General features: G+C 34.7%; 1 long non-coding RNA gene across 1 annotated transcript; it reads right to left on the bottom strand.

Moving 5' to 3' along the window:
* Positions 1–889: 889 nt before the first annotated feature.
* Positions 890–10,709, bottom strand: LOC137631975 (uncharacterized). The gene is made up of 3 exons (XR_011041971.1): positions 10,604–10,709; positions 2,328–2,457; positions 890–1,086 (listed from the first exon to the last, which is right to left on the bottom strand). It is a non-coding gene; the product is annotated as an uncharacterized lncRNA (long non-coding RNA).
* Positions 10,710–11,279: the final 570 nt, after the last annotated feature.

Below are 11,279 nucleotides of genomic sequence, written 5' to 3' on the forward strand. Positions count from 1 at the left end.
ACGACTATTGCAGGATTTCGAAATTTCGTATTAGTCCGACCACAGCAATTACCAGTCTACTTGAAACTTTTTCAAATGATTTACAATAACGTGCCTAAAGCTCAAAATTGTGACAGCCCTCCGCTTGTGAAAGCCAAGGTGCCTTGCACCTTTAGCTGCTGGCCAACCAATATTAGAGGGCCCTTGAATTTAAAAGTATTTTCATAGACATTGCAACATTGAATATACTATACTAATCAAGTTGATCAGTGAGCCAGTGTGCTATTTCTCGATAGTTAAATTTATTTTTGTACACCATATTTAGTGTAAAAATTTTTTTTTATAACTACATATTGTTCACTGAGAGTGCAGATTAGGGATTGTAAAATTAATATTTGTCGATTAAGGATTCAAACTATCTACAACGTTTAATGGCTGGCAAATATACCCGACTGAATTCCTTTTGTTAATGGCTTCGTTACATATGGTCCAATTTGACTTCACCACATCACTCAAATTAATGTAAAGCCGAAGTATACATTCCGGTGCACTTTCGGTTTCATAATTCATTAGGGTGGGGGCCTACACTTTTACAAGTTAACATTTTGGAATAACTAAAAACTTAGTACAAAAGCCTTAAAACTTGCATAAGCTTAGGGATAATATTCTAAGCGTTTATGGATATTTTAATTTCCTTGCACAAGTTCACTTCCTACCTAAAGAAAAGTCAGCCACTGCAATCTAAGACTACCTGAACGTTAAGGACAGTAAGAAATTAAACCTTAAGTACTGTACTCAGAATTTACAGGAAAAACTATGTTAAGTAAACAACGCGAGATTCACTAGTCAGGCCACTAAAATTACAACTCATGCGATGGTAGATGGTACGAGGTTTAAAAATACTAACAACTGCAGTTTCATGTATATTACAATCCCACATTAGTATCTACAGTAGAAACCAGACCAGATTTGATTAGGACCCCTTCCTAAGCTACATGCACTTCGGGTCATTACTTGATTGGAGATTGGCCTCTCGAGGGAATAATTACAGTAGAGATAAAGTCCGTGTGAAGATCCTTAGTACATCGCATTTCAAGTCCAGCTCACCTGAAACAATATGAGATACTGTAAGTTGAAATATTATCTAAGCATACATTAAGTTGAGAGAGAGAGAGAGAGAGAGAGAGAGAGAGAGAGAGAGAGAGAGAGAGAGAGAGAGATTTCGGGAAAAGTTACAAGACTTCATTTGAACATTACAATAAAAAATTATGTCTAAGCAAGATGACATAAACCTTATTTTTCAAAACATTTCGTTACACGTATACTTCATTCTATTAACAATCGTTTAGTGCAAACTACAGTATAATTAACAATCATTTCAGAACTTGTAGAAACAGAGGCAAGTATTCAGTTTCCTTGGCCAGCACTAACACCTTGAGTAAAACAGGCAATTCAAATATAAAGAATAGCCTAAATATATAGTAGTTAAGACTAAATATCCTACCGTACTGAAATATATGAAAAAGCTTTCGGAGGGACACCGGTTAGGACAGGGTCAGGTGAAGACATTTCTGGAATGGGACAGTTCCTCGGGACTGGAATGGCGAGTTTTCAGAACCAGTTATATTACAGACCCTGCACTAAAAGCAGTTACTACACCCTCTACTTAAAAAAAGTCAATAACCTTTTAGATATTTTCCAGAATACTAGAATAATCAATGTTGAAAAAAATCGCCTAAACCACGAATGCATTCCCTGCCTGTTTAAATCTTTAAAAGTCAGGATGAGTAAATTTATTAAAGTTGAAAATTGACCTGAAAAGGCAGGCATTAGAAACTGCAATTCATACTAAGTTTTCGAGAAAAGTCAGTTCTATAAATGTACGGGCAATGTGAGCTGCTGTTTAGTTCTGTTTAGTTCAAATAAAAGGAGACTATTTCCTATGCTACACTGAATATGAAATTGGGGGGAGAGGGGGTTATATTCCACAGTAACCTACTTTCCTAGACTAACTAGTATGGCAATATCCAGTGTTAACTCATGAAACCAACAATTTTTTTACCCAAGTCAAGCATGGACAATGTGTGGTGGTGATAGCGGCAAACATCTTTCATCAAAACTAATATTTTATGTAATAGTTTTGACTTTTGAATCCATCAAATTTTGTTACCACAATTTAACTAAATATTACCTCTTCATTTGAAGTCTATTTGAATCTGAGCTGTCAGCTGCTTCATTTGAAGTCAAGTGATAGCGGCAAACAACTTTCATCAAAACGAATATTTTATGTAATAGTTTTGACTTTTGAATCCATCAAATTTTGTTACCACAATTTAACTAAATATTACCTCTTCATTTGAAGTCTATCTATTTGAATCTGAGCTGTCAGCTGCTTCATTTGAAGTCAAGGTGATTTGAATCTGAACTCTGCTTCAAGAATTTACACGTGTCTTTTCTAGGTTTGAGGTTGTAAATACCCTGGAAAAATCATGGAAATAACTAATATGGTTGATTTAAGTTAGATACTTCTACTAAACTGTATACTCTAGGTGAACAGTAATTATTAAAAAAACAATTGTGACCATATGGGCAAGTACTGCCGTCAGGAGGCCATTCAGTGATTCCCTGGTGTAAATATGAGAAAACATTTCTTAAACAATTTAGAAAGTTAAAAAGTTAAATGGAAATATGTAGGGACAGAGGTAAAGTTTAAGTAGAAAAAAAAAATCAAGCCGCCAAAGGGGGACTGCCAATGCCCACAGTAAACATCGCGAGATTTCGCTACCCTTTGAGGACGACAGTAGGCTTTGTCTGAAGTTCACAAATAGGTTTTATAAATGCTTAATTTCAATTTAATTTATTTATGATTAGCAAATGTTGTTTCAATGAGTATGAATAGTGATGAAGACAGATCAGAAACTCCAGGAAAACTTACTATGCAAAATTACTGCCGAAACGCCCACTGGTCAATAAACTAGATTAGTAAGAATGAAAAATTTAAATGGACTACTTGGCTATTTTGAAAACCCACTTAACCACTTCATATTAAATAGTTTTAAAGCTTAAAATCACATTAAAATGATCAAGCTACATTTTCAGGCTTATAGGAATTTAAAGATGGCACAATTCCTCCTTATATCTTACTAAAAGGAAACCTTAACAGATAGGGTAGTTTCTGCAAACCTATACGAATTTTGTGCTAATAAGTCGCCACCCTTTTTATCTTTCATTTAACTCTTAAGGTTTACAAGATTCGAACCTATTAACTAACATTTTCTCAATGTAAAGATATTCCTACATTTACAACTGAAATTCTTTATTTCACACCTAATTGTAATATGTTCACTCAACCATTATATTAAGTTGAAAAACAAATCACATTAACATTTTAACGTGACTACAGTTAAAGTTTTTTAATTCAATTTTCAAACTTACAACAAACTTCTAAGCTAGTGACTGAGGCGACAACGTTTTCGTGAAACTACGGGTAAAACAACATGCCTAATTTCAAGTTGCACAGCAAGTTCTATGAAACGTGGTGTTGACTGCAAAGTAGATTAAGAGAACAAAGGTACGCTGCTACCAAGACTTGAGGAATGCTCACCTAAACCACGCGAGTCAGTACTAGATCCCTACATGGTAAAAATTGTCAGCAGTAACTCATATGTAACTTCGTAATGCATTTTAATCACTCCCCCGTTATGACTAACAGGTTCACAATCGTTTTATGTCAGTGTTACCATTTACAATTATAAACCTAGGAATACTGTTGTACTGCAAGGGGAGATTTAAATTGGTCACAATATACACTGTAAATACAAACTGACGTAAAAACTATGTTGACAAAGATTATATGGACGAACCGACACTTAGATCTAGGGATAAAAAGGGCATCTTAATCTTTCAACTAAGCAGGATAAGGCTACCATGTAAACAATATCCGTTTTGATACCAATTTTCTATGGAAATCTTAAGTCTAAGAACTGTCGCACACAGTGCTTTGTCTAGTGCCGAAGGGTTTCAAGTTCAGTACTTTTCACTTTGATTTGAGTAACGATGCATGAAAGTCCGTTTCCGGCCAATTAATGCTCATCACCACACCCTTCACTAAAGAAAAACAGCACTGAGATTAAGAGTTGAAACTTAACGAAAACGTTCTTTGGTAAGTGGAACATACTACAAAATTAACTGTAAACAATTGCAATGTACAGTAATGCTAGATTAGCCCCCATTGTAGTTAAAAGGCCAAACACAAAGTAATTCAAATGATTAGCAACCATAAAACTTTCAGGAACACCCTACGCAGCCTAAACTATTAGGCCTTGTCATACGCCTTAATGAAGCAGCATTTATTGAAATTTTTCCAATTCCCCTTTAGCTCTGCGGAATATGGCCATACCCTACTCCAAGGTACCAGGTCAACCCACGCGCAGGTAAATTGGGGGTTAGCGGGGATTAGAGGGTTAAACTAAGTGGGGGTTAAGTTTTGTGACGTCACGGAGCACCATTGGCCGGCGAAAGAGTACCATTCTGCATTAGCTTGCTTTGCAAAACTTCAATATTCTTCATTTTCCCGTTGTTAAAATTTCCATTTCAGAAAAATTGATGTTATAAGATATTTTGATGACAAGATTTAGTTACAAAATACTTCCTGTGAGAAGGTTTAAGGAAAATGGTTTAAAAAGTCGCATATCAGAAGAGAACAAATATTCAAATCCTTTATGGAAACATTGTTTCACCAGTTTACACTAATCTTTCACTAATGACTCAAAACTAAATTTTAAAAATATCTATTCAAATAAAGCTGCACAAACACTATAGAAATAAGTAATGATTATTAAATTTTACAACGTTTTAACTTTTATTTTCATTGCAGAAGGTATTTCTTTCAATCAATATTCTAAAAATATTTCGACAACTAAAAAAATACGTGACAAAGTGGTAATCCCATTACATTTGGAATATCTAATGCTAATTTTTTACTACTGTTCCCATGTTTGTCCTTTTTCCCATGATAACTTTTCAATATTCTTTATCAGATCAGTAAATTCTTTTAATGGCTTCACATTCATCATTTGCTCTGCTAATTATACCTGTCCACGAATTGTCCTCCATTAATACAGAATACCCAAGATTTGTGCATTAGGGAAACTTAAGGGCAATGAAACCGGCGAAACAGTCTAGACCTCCTTTCTATTTTGCATCATCCAGGTGTTTAATTACCAACTTCCCCTATACTTTCTGTGAAATTTCCTTCACCGTCGCATTCATCGGGCAAACAAAATATAATCGCAGATAGCCTTAGTTCACGTTGTAGCGATTTGTCATCTTTATCTTGAGAGAGAGAGAGAGAGAGAGAGAGAGAGAGAGAGAGAGAGAGAGAGAGAGAGAGAGAGAGAGAGAGAGAGAGAGAGAGAGAGAGAGAGAGAGTGTGTGTGTTTCATTATCAAGAAAATCAAAGGTTCCAGCTGTTACGTTATCTATTTTTTAAATTGGGATCTTCATTATATTTTGACCTTATAGAGTAACTGTCCTTCTCTAATAGAAGAGATTTAACACTATATTTAACTATCTAACGCTGGGTGCTGATAGCAGACTTCCATTTATCACAAAAAGGTAAGGAAATGTTCAAGTCCATCTTGATTCATTCTATAGGTATAAGACAACGCGATCGGTGATGCTGGATTTTAAATCATCGAATTATGCACACTTATGCCTAAAGATTTCCATAAACTAACGTTGGTAGGACTTAGATCGTTAAATATAAACATTACAGGAAAACTTGCTAATTCTATCTCATTGATAGTATAAATTCTAGGGCATAACGAGTATCTGAATCTTTGTCATAACATTTTAGGCAATGCTAGATTCATCAAATGATCAGATGGAAACACGCTCAAAATTATCTGATTTGTGTTTAAATAATTTGATAAGTCTTAAAATTCATGGTACGATATCGAACATACACCGAACTATTTAACGTAGAAATGGAGGAAAAGAGCGGAATACTGAACACCAGCTTCCTTGCAAGCAAACTATTATAGTAAATACCGGGTCCGGAAAACAAAGGCTGCAAAATCAGATCGTGGTGCGGTGTGACGTCATCAATAGCCGCATGGCTAGCCTGCGCAGTAGAGGACAGTTTGGGTCGCTGATGGGTAGACCAAAGCCAATAGAATTATTCTATTGGCCTTAAGGTAGACCTGGTATTCTATAGATCTTGACCTACTCCACGCACCCAGACTGCTGAAATCCTCGAACACGTGCTCCAGTTGTCTAGTACAAGGGGCTAGTCATGTCATCATAGCCGAATTATACAGTAGCTTTTTGGTCTAGCATATTTACACTGAAAATGTATAATAATTCTGCTCTACTTTACTGCACACAATATTTACCACCGTAATAAGATTTAGAGAACACTTGTCATCCGTAGTGTATCTCTATACAGTTCACCAAAACATATCCAAATCAGGTATAGTTAACATTGGGGTGATTATTACATCACCGATACTTCCTTTGCCAAGATATTTCCTGGTATTCAAAACTATTTGAGGAAAGTTATTCAGTTATTTTCGTTCGGTCAAACTTAGCTTATTTCAAAACCCTTCCTCGCCGTACCTGTACATAGCAGAAAAAAATAATTGGCGATATTCTGTTAAGAATCTCACCATTTACTATTATTGAAAATATTGCATCTGTTGAAACTCAAGACCAGTTAAAAAAAATTAGCAACATTGGTAGCGTTTTCCACCCCTCCCCCAAATAAGCTTAGCCCTGTACTGATATAACTACAGTACACTGGTTAGGAATATTTTTAACACTTGGGCATTTACTTAGAAAATATTCCAAAACATATATTTAAAACAATACAGCAAGGTGACGCCAGACTAGTTTCGGACAATTTCTAGTTATTGGAACGAAGATGCACTTAAACTGTAGTTTTTAAAGCTTATAAATATGAGATCCCTAAAATTTTATAACAAAATTCCTTTTAACATCCTGCAAAGGACATTTAGTCCTTTAAATAGTTTATTGTTTCGTGACTATGAAAACAGGGATTTGGCAATCAGAAGATTACGCTATAATAATTATCTAAAATGTGCGAGTCCCTCTAAAGCACAAGTTTTACGACTCACTCCAAATGAGCTTTTCTTTCAAACTTATTACTTGACACTTTGAATGGATACTGTCCCGTGAAAGAATGGCAATTGGTAATTTGGAAACAATTGCTCATGGTGGAAATGTGAATTAAAAATTTTTTGTCGTCAACTGTTACGAAAGCTGCATATGCTGCATGTAATTCTAAAAACATTCGATATAAACCAAGTATATTTTAACGGGTTAAAATGTACCAAACACAGTACTAAGTACAAATAACTTCCGATAAGATCATAAACATAAGCAGGAAAAAATGTGCGCATGTCCGGTTAAGAAACTTAACATTCTTACGAAAAACATCATTGCAGCTATTGAAACTTTCCAAGAGATCAGGTAAAAAACAGGAGCAACATTAAAAAAAAAAAATTACGAGTCACGTTGCCTTGCCATTTATAAGCGAGGAAAAATCTCCACATTGTACTTAAGCCCTTGTAACGATAAAATTCTTAAATTTTCAAAGGCGAAATTCCTAGCTACGAGTATTTTGGAGTTGCTGTACTTCAATCTAATTCTTCCCTCCCAATTTAACAGTTTTCCTGTGCTTTGACGTGAGGTATGTAAGCTAACACTGCGGTACTCACGTCAGCCACGTTGGCTAATATTTTGACAATTCCATTTATCTCTGCTCTTCACAAATGTAACTAATATAAAAGTAGATTGCACAGTACTTTAAGCGCTCGCTTAGATTAAATGACACGAAGATTAAACTTAAAATATGACTAATTAGCACAAAGATGGTAGGTAGGCTTAAAAGTTATTAGCGAGTTGCAATTGAGATTGAATAGTCCTAAGTTGAGTTTACCAAGTCTAATGTAATGCCTTTTGGTTTTAGTTGTTTAGCAGGTCTTATAAAATGGATTAGCCAAGATACACTATTGACTAATACTATCGACATCGAATACCCGTATTTCAGTAACTAGAAACAGCTAAGGTATCTATGGCCGTTTTGTTTTAAAAACATTCAATTTTGTATTGAATAAGCTCCAGCCTATATATGGAGGACTACAGTAAAAAAAAAATGGTATTTGATCACGTTTTATCTACACCGTGCATACGTATGTGGGCACAGGAATACTTCCGAAATGTCTACAATACTAGAAAAGTAACCAGCAATAATCATTACGAGAATTACAAAATCTAATTTTTATTACTAGCTATGGCATGTAGAAATAGCTTATTGAAAAATGCCGGACGGAGTTCGGCAAATTGCGTAATAGCGGCGATAAGGCCATTAAAGTTTACTGCAAATAAAAACTTAAACTTTAAATTTTTAAAGCAAAAAAAAAAAAGCCAAGAACAGTGTTTCGTTAAACTACTATATCGTTCCATGGTAATGTAGGTTTATGCTGGTCATACTTATTCCAAACTTAATTTTCTCAATTTAAAACATTGAAACTAGGTATGCAGTTAATCCTAATTCTTATGTAATTTAGATCGACAAGGGTTCTATACCAACTAGTTCTTAGGAATGATCAATTCAGTACCTTATACTTGGCTCTACTCAAATTTATTTTGCAGTTTTTCGTAATGGGATACTATTGCAAAGAAAATTTTCCTATTGGAAACATAAAAGATTTGCGGGAAAACTAAATTTAGTTTCCATTGATATCTTTAAAAAGAAAATCTTAACAGTGGAAGTCCAGTTACAGGTCTACCATCCGTCTATACAATATTAGTCTACGAATAGATAAGCTATCCAAGTACGGCAAGTAAAACTTCAAAAGTTCAAACTTGCTGCAGATTTTTTTATGTTGAACAGGATGACATGTCCTATAGCTTCTATAGGAAATAGTCTTGATGTTACTATAATATCTTATTTTAAATTTTCATTACTTCAGTTTGATTTCCTTATTTCCTTTCCTCACTGGGCTATTTTACCTTGAGGCCCGTGGGCTTATAGCACACAGCTTTTCTAACTAGCGTAGTAGCCTAGCTAGTAATATTTCCCTATGCGCTCGTGCCAAATCCCTTATAAAACTTACTTTGATAGCAGTTTCCCCCTTAAAGTTTTGCTTTCCAAGTTTACAACCGCGTCACCATTTGCAATTCCATATATTAATTGATAAATTACTTGAAGGAAAAGCCAATTAAAAGGTTCCTCACTTGACTTATACCTATGTGGGTGAGCATTTCTCTATGGCTCAAAATGTTATAAACAATCCTTGCATCACCAGAAAAAAAAGTAGGAACAGTCTTCGTAATACGAAATTTCTATAAATATGCCCTTTAATCTATTAACTATTTTCCAACTGGTTACCTATCTTTAACTGGTTACCTATTCTTAACCTTTTCACTACCCCTGTATAAAACTCGTGGGGATCACAGGGAAAGTGTCATTTTGGGTGGGTCGATTTGCAGTAATAGTAAATATTCTGAAATCACGAAAACTACGCTACATTGCCAGCTGTAAAGATTAGTGGCTCATGATACTGGCAGGAAGTTAATTAGTACTGTATAACCGTTAATATAATTTACCCCAATTAGTTCTCAAATCTCACTGCTCCGTTTGGCAAGCAGTACATGAAAGAGCTAAGCACGCTAACCATTTGGTTCATAGGATCTAACTTTCATATGACCAATATTACCTGTATAGTGAAATTATAATGCTAAGTGGACCAAGTTACACTAAATTTATTCAAATTCTTGGGAGATACCTCTTCATTATACCTGTTTGAACTGAGAGAAATATTTGTAAAACAAGGGAACTTATGCAGAAGAACTTATGTAATGAAATGGTAATAAAAATAAACTGCCATTCGCTATTGCAGAAAATACGCACTAACCCAATAGTCCCTTAGTTGTAAAAAATATTACTTTGAGTGATCACATTTTGGTTTCTCAATACGAAAGTCATGGCCTAGTACCCTTAAAAAAAAAAAAAGCTCTAAGTGGCCAATAACACTTTGGGTAATTAGTTTCGCTTGTAAAACTAATGAGGTTTCCGGCCCTTCGCAACCTAGGATTACCTAAAGTTACCGGTAGCTTTTAAGTTAATAAATGTAGATTACAGTATAAAAAGGAAGCAAGGTTGCATAGCAACGTCCTTCCGAAACAAGAAAATGAAAATTACGAATAAGAAAATGCGAAGTCTAGATGGAAAATTTATTACGGAGTCGATTGCTCAATTAACTTTCAATTTATGTCTCAAAAATTATATAAAATTCAACAATAGTAACATCCGAACGATTATATAAGATTCGTTGTATTTCAGAATTATGTTCAGACTGTAATTAACATCAATAATTACACTTTCCAAATCTGCAAAAATTTACCCTAGAAAAAAAAAAAAAAAAAAAAACACCACCTATGAAACTAAATGGATCACGATTGTATCAGCAAATTGAAATAAAGACCAAAACTACAAAGCTCTCGTTAACTTCCTTTGGAGAACTACACTTTCGCAAGAATATGAAGACCATTTTAAAATCTAAAACAATTGCACCACAGTAAAAACATACGTCAGTACCTTAAATATCTTCGCCTGCGTACTTACAACGAATCTTGATCCTTTTCACACAGGTAATTACAGTATTCTCGCACAGAATTACTGAAGGGTTTGCCGAAAAAAAACTAACGGGGAAGGGGGAGGGGGGGGGGTATTTTTTCGCTAGTCCAAGGAAGCAAAAGCAAGAAATTTAAAATAAACATTCGTGTATTTCAGAATCCTTGAAAGGCAAGTGGTGCCATCTATACTCGTGATTCTAATTATATTTCATTCCATGAAGGGAAATATAGTTTTTTTTTCTGTTTCTTTTCCTCCTGCTGTCAAATCTTCAAATCTATTCATCTCGGTCATTTCAGGGTAAAATGACCTGAAATATGACACAAAGGTCAAGTGGGCAAATACCCAGGTGCGTTTTGATTTTTTTTTATGCATACATTTAAAATAATTTTTATTGAATTTTTTGCCATGTATGTTTGGGGCTCCTGTGCCTCGAATGACTTGAAATTTGGTACGGACGTGCCTTAGATAAATACCAATAGGAAGTTATCAAAATTTTTCGGCATACGTTTGTTGAAAATGGTTAATTTTGCTATTATTATTATTCACTTTTAGACAAAAAAAAAAAAAAATTACATTTTCGGCTACAGTACCTTCATATTTACACCAAACGACCTGAAATTTAGTACGAGGGTACCTT

This window comes from Palaemon carinicauda, chromosome 40, assembly GCF_036898095.1.
Source record: "Palaemon carinicauda isolate YSFRI2023 chromosome 40, ASM3689809v2, whole genome shotgun sequence".
NCBI classification, from domain to species: domain Eukaryota; kingdom Metazoa; phylum Arthropoda; class Malacostraca; order Decapoda; family Palaemonidae; genus Palaemon; species Palaemon carinicauda.